Raw genomic sequence first — 6,497 nt, forward strand, 5'->3', positions numbered from 1 at the left:
AGGCAAAGGATATAGATTATTTATGGGAAAGGAAATTCAAATGGTTTTTCATTTGATTGAAATTGAAATAGTTAATTTCACTCCTAACTTAAAAAAAAAAAAAGCCATTTATCTATTTAATTTATATTGGCTGCTCTAGGTCTTGTTGCTGTACCCAGGCTGTCTCTGGCTGCAGCGAGCAGGGCTGCTCTTTGTTGTGGTATGCAGGCTTCCCATCGCGGTGGCTTCTCTTGTCGCAGACGATGGGTTCTAGGTGTGTACAAGCTTTAGCAGTTGTGCCCCACAGGCTTAGTTGCCCCGGGGCACGTGGGATCTTCCTGGACTAGGGATAGAATCCACATTCCTCTGCACTGGCAGGTGGACTCTTAACCACCCTTGTAGGGACCACAAGGGAAGTCTCTACTCCCAACTTTTACAATGTAACTTAAAATAACAATGACACGCTTTTTTGTCCATCAGATAGATACAGATAAAGAAGCCTGATAAGGAGCTCAGTTGGCAGGAGCTAAGGAAGGAAATTAGCACTGTTCATACTGTCCACACATTGTTGGTTTTTTTTTTTTCCTTGTCCATTCCAGCTGGCAATGAAAGCAAAGAGTCTTGACTACTGGACCACCAGGGAATTCCCTGTCCACACGTTGTTGATGGAAGGGTACAATGCAACCTCTACAGATGGCAATTTTAAAATATCTACTGAAATTAAATATCTACATATCCTTTGACCAAGCAATTCTGCTTCAAAGAACATACATCTACGCTGGACTTTTTGAGACTCAAAGGGAGTGCTCTTACAAGCAAGAACTACCCCAGATATCTGCAGGTACAGCCACCCTGACTGTGAATTACACACAAGCACCTTCATTGCACCACCGTGTGTGTTGGTAAAATACTAGAAATAACTCAATTATGTCTCAATAGATGAACTGTTAAATAAAAGTACCCTTATCCCTACAGTAGAATGTAATGCAATGGTTAAAACTGAGACAACTCTGTAAATATTGATTTCAAGATATGAAGTATAAAAAACGAAGGCAAATCACACTGAGCATGATATACTAGTATTTATGTATTTATACAGAATATATGTAAATCCACACTTGTATAAGAAGGCACTGTCTCTGGAAGCTAACAGACCGAGGTCTGGGGGCTCTGAAATTGTGCAATTCCGGTGGCCCTTTCTAAGAAAAAGAATGCCAAAAGTACAAATATAAAATTAAGAACAATGCCTGGGAAGGGCCCAAGCAAGCAAGAGACCCTGATGTGTTAGTCGCTCAGATGTGTGCAACTCTCTGCAGCCCCGTGGACTGAAGCCCACCAGGCTCCTCTGTCCTTGGAATTCTCCAGACAAGAATACCGTAGTAGGTTGCCACTTCTCTGGGGGATCTTCCCAACCCAGGTATCAAACCAAGGTCTCCTGAATTGCAGGTGGATTCTTTACCACCGAACCACCAGGGAAGCTCACGAAGGGACTCTGATACTGAAGTGTAATTAGCTTCACAGTCAGTTCAGTTCAGTTCAGTTGCTCAGTCGTGTCCAACTCTTTGCGACCCCATGGGCTGCAGCACACCAGGCTTCTCTGTCCATCACCAACTCCCAGAGCTTGCTCAAACTCATGTCTATCAAGTTGGTGATGCCATCTAACTATCTCGTCCTCTGTCGTCCCCTTCTCCTCCCATCTTCAATCTTTCCCAGCATCAGCGTCTTTTCCAATGAATCAGCTCTTCACATCAGGTGAACAAAGCATTGGAGCTTCAGCTTCAGCATCAGTCCCTCCAATGAATATTCAGGACTGATTTCCTTTAGGATTGACTGGTTTGATCTCCTTGCAGTCAAAGGGACTCTCAGGAGTCTTCTCCAACACCACAGTTTGAAAGCATCAATTCTTCAGTGCTCGGCCTTCTTTATGGTCTAACTGTCACATCCATGCATGACTACTGGAAAAACCATAGGCTTGACTAGACAGACCTTTGTTGGCAAAGTAATGTCTCAGCTTTTTAATATGCTGTCTAGGTTGTCCTGGCTTCCCTGGTGGCTCAGAGGTTAAACCGTCTGCCCGCAATGCAGGAGATCTGGGTTCGACCCCTGGATCGGGAAGATCCCCTGGAGAAGGAAATGGCAACCCACTCCAGTATTCTTGCCTGGAGAATCCCATAGACGGAGGACCCTGGAGGGCTACAGCCCAGGGGGTCGCAAAGAGTCGGACTGAGCGACTTCACTTCTTCTTCTTCTTCTAGGTTGGTCATAGCTTTTCTCCCAAGGAGAAAGCGTCTCTTAATTTCATGGCTGCAGTCACCATCTCCAGTAATTTTGGAGCCCGAGAAAATAAAGTTTGTCACTGTTTCCAATAAATTGCCTGTATTCAGAAAGAGGGCTTCCCTGACAGCTCAGTTGGTAAAGAATCCGCCTGCAATGGAGGAGAGCCCAGTTCAATTCCTGGATTGGAAATATCCCCTGAAGAAGGAAAGGCTACCCACTCCAGTATTCTGGCCTGGAGAATCCCATGGGATCGTAAAGAGTCAGACAGGACTGAGCACCTTTCACTTTCACTTTCATCTGGGAAGATGCAGAAGAAACCAGTAAAAGAGTTTGGCTCCTGAGAGGCGAACTGGTACAGAACAGGAAAAAAAAAAAAAAAAAAACACAGGGGATGTGCCTTTCTCCCTTTGGGATTTTGCACATATGCTCTCTATCCAGTAGGAAGAGTTCCTTTGTAAATATTTGCAGTGTCAAATCAATACAATTCCTAAATAATCAAAACAGATCATAATTTCTCAGTGTAGTTGCTCAGTCATGTCCAACTCTTTGCTCTACTCCATGGACTGTAGCCCACCAGGCTCCTCTGTCCATGGGATTCTCCAGGCAAGAATACTGGAGTGGGTTGCCATTTCCTTCTCCAGCGGATCTTCCCGACCCAGGGATTTAATCCAGGTCTCCTGTATTGCAGGCAGATTCTTTACCATCTGAGACACCAAGGATATCCCGGTGTTTTATAGCTACCAACAAAACAGTTGTTTACAATGAGAAAGCTCTATATTTAATAATTTATTAGTTTCTCTAATTTTAAAAGGATCCATTATTTGGCCACTGAGTAAGAATAGGAAAAGACCTCTTATAGGCCTAATATAAACAAACACACAATAGAGCAACCTAGTAAGATCATGTAGGACATTTATATCTCAGAGACACAGAGAAATCACCTTCCCCCTGGAAGGCCATGATTAAGGTTTAACCAAGCCAGCTTTTAATTTTTAACTGCATATGCCTTAAAGAGCCTCCGCAATATTTAGGGCGAGATTTAATTCCTCCAGTTATCTAGGTACTCTCAAGAATTTCTCAGAGAAAGAGTTTCTCGGAGAAACATACATTTCTTTCTTTAGAGATTTCAGTCATTTTTAAGACAAAAAAGAAGGTACGTACCTTTGTTGGTTGGTTGAGCTAAGGATAATGACAATTGTTTTTTAAATGCCAGTAGCTTCTTTCCATCGTAAGACGTAATAAAATCTAGATCTTAAAATTGGCCTTAAGGTTTTATTTCTCATATGCTATTGATCATCTTACTGCACCTTCTTGCTAATTTTTTTTACAGCATCCTGTTTTTCTTTCATAGATATTCTAGCTTATCTATGAGGAAATTTATTATAATTTATGAGGCCTTTCCCTCTTCTCTGTTTCCTCCATGTTTTTTTTTTTTTTTCCCAGCCACAGACAGAGCCCGGACGTTCACAGATCTCTGCCTGTCTCGTGTGTCCATCCACACATGTATCTGTCTATCTCTGGTGGCTCAGATGGTAAAGAATCTGCCCACAATGCGGGAGACCCAAGTTTGATCCCTGGGTTGGGAAAATCCCCTGGAGAAGGAAATGGCAACCCACTCCAGTACTCTTGCCTGGGAAATCCCATGGACGGAGGAGCCTGGTGGGCTACAGTCCATGGGGTCGCGAAGAGTTGGACACGACTGAGTGAGTAAAGACAACAACATCTCAATGGAAGGAGAAAGGCAAAAGGTGTGTGTGTGGGGGTATCTCATGTAAAAAGTCCAAAATACAGTTCTACCTGAAGTGGTCAGTCCGAGTGTGGCTGTGAAGGGCCAAGCAAGTGATGGCACACAGGAGTGGCCCTTGGTGCTGACTGGGGGCCATGGCAGACCAGTTACCAGGCTCCTGAGACCAGCCCTGCATTGGGAGGGGTGGGGAGGGCATAGGCCAGCCCTCCTCCCAGTTAGCAGGGAGATGGTGGGATCCCTCCGTGGTCTTCCCCCTGGGAGAAACAGGAGCCCTCCTTTATTTCGAAGTGCGCTGGAAGGTCGCTGGCTGCCGCAGAGCCTGGGGCCTGCAGGAGCTGCTTCCTGGAGTCAGGGCTACTGTTCTCTGCCTCCAGAGGCCCAGGGAGCTTGCGGGCCAGGCTGCTGCCTGGGTCAGGCAGGCTCCTGCCGGGCACTGTCACCAAGGGGCAGAACAGACCCAGCAAGGCGCTAGTGTCCACGTGGAGGCCGTGCCTAACCTGCCTGGTCTGCAGGTCACCCAGGTTGGAGTCTGTGGACCCAAGTGGTCCTTGAGCTCAGTCTCTGACTGGACTCAGTAATGCAGACAGCAGGAGGGGCTGGGGAAGAGACGGGCAGTCCCAGGCATCCGCGGGGCGTGAGCCAAAATGTCCGGGTGGTTAGACTGAGGCACATGATGGGGGGTGGGGGCGGGGCCAGGAGGGGCAGGGACTGTGGGGAGGGCGCTCCCCCAACCCCCATCTGTAAAGTGTGTGGTCGATGTGGCCTGGGCGGCAGACTCAGATTCTCCAGCAGAATGGAGTCAAATGAGGGTGGCTGGGCTCCAAAATCACTGCAGCTGGTGACTCAGCCATATAATTAAAAGATGCTTGCTCCTTGGAAGAAGAGCTATGACCAACCTGGACAGCGCATTAAAAAGCAGAGACATTACCAACAAAGGTCCGTCTACTCAAAGCTATGGCTTTTCCAGGAGTCATGTATGGATGTGAGAGTTGGACTGTAAAGAAAGCTGAGCGCCAAAGAATTGATGCTTTCAAACTGTGATGTTGGAGAAGACTTTTGAGAGTCCCTTGGACTGCAAGGAGATCCAACCAATCCATCCTAAAGGAAATCATCCTGAATATTCATTGGAAGGCCTGGTGCTAAAGCTGAAACTCTGAAACTTTGGCCACCTGATGCAAAGAACTGACTCACTGGAAAAGACCCTGATGCAAGGAATGACTGAAGGTGGGAAGAGAAGGGGACAACAGAGGATGAGACGGTTGGATGGCATCAGGGAGGCGATGGACATGAGTTCGAGTAGGCTCCGGGAGGTGGTGATGGACAGGGAGGCCTGCCGTGCTGCAGTCGGACACGAATGAGTGACTGAACTGAACTGAATTGGAGACAAGGGAGTTTCCACCAAGGAGGGTGGGTGCCTGCGACCGGGACCGGAATCCTTGGCCCAGGGGCTCTGAGGTGGGCTGGGGGGTGGGGGGACTCCTCCTTGATTCCAACCAAGGGCCTGCTGGACAGGGGCCTCTCGTTGCCAAGGGGTGCTGGGGGGCAGCTCAGTGATGTCACAGATGATGGGTCCAGAGCTGGCAACAGCATCTGGGGAGGAGAGGCTGGGGCTGCTGTAGGCCAGGTGGGAGCCTCGTAGGGGCTGTCGTGAACCTGCTCCAGGGAGTATTGCCAGCCATTCTGGGGTTTGGGATGTGCCGAGCTGCCGTCTTCAGCACCACCGGGATCATTCTCATCACCTGCAGGATCCAGCTGGATGTGCCAGCCAGATGAGGATGTGGACGAGCCTGTCAACAGCTTTCTGCGGCCTGGCATGCTTCTGCTGCAGGCCGGCCACCTCCTGCCACAGGGGCTCATCCCCTGCTTCATGCAGGGCAGGTTGGAGTCCGTGCTCCTGCTTCCCCTTCATCCACGGAAAGGCAGTCAGCAGCCTGGTGACGCTGTCCTGGTGAAGCTTTATGTCCTCAGTCTTCAAGGTGGACACGTGGTACCTTCCCGCCTGACTGTTCTCCAGGAGCTACTCCTGGCCATGCAGGAAGCACAGTGCTGGCACTCGGGGTCATCGACTCTGGCCTGACCCGGCTGCCAGTCTCGATGAGGACCACTGCTGGGGTCCTGCCCCAGCTTGGATCCAGGGTATCCGAAGTGTGACAGTGTCAGCGAATGATTTAGAGAGAGTTAAGGAAAGAATGTTGTAGATAAGAAAACAGAGGAGAGAAAGAGGCTGATATTCCTTGGTTTACATAGAAAGCCAATAAAACTCCGAGACAAGGAGTTTGCCCTGTTCACGGAGTGCCCTCCTGGTCTCCAGAGGGAGTGAAGATGCAAAACGTCTTCCCATTCAGGTCTTAGAAACCCAGGCAGATAGGTGAACACAGGGAGCCTCCATGCTCCAAGGGATCAGCCTGAAAAAGAGAGTAAGAGAGAGAGAAAAAGAAAAACACAGGGTGACCAAGCTTCTTCGAGTGAGGCCCATTTTTTTAATTTTCAAAAG

At 48.4% G+C, this 6,497-nt stretch overlaps 1 pseudogene; it reads right to left on the reverse strand.

Annotated features, from left to right (window-relative positions):
* Positions 4,219–5,912, reverse strand: LOC102183375 (annotated as a pseudogene).

The sequence above is a fragment of the Capra hircus genome, chromosome 23, assembly GCF_001704415.2.
Source record: "Capra hircus breed San Clemente chromosome 23, ASM170441v1, whole genome shotgun sequence".
Taxonomy (NCBI): domain Eukaryota; kingdom Metazoa; phylum Chordata; class Mammalia; order Artiodactyla; family Bovidae; genus Capra; species Capra hircus.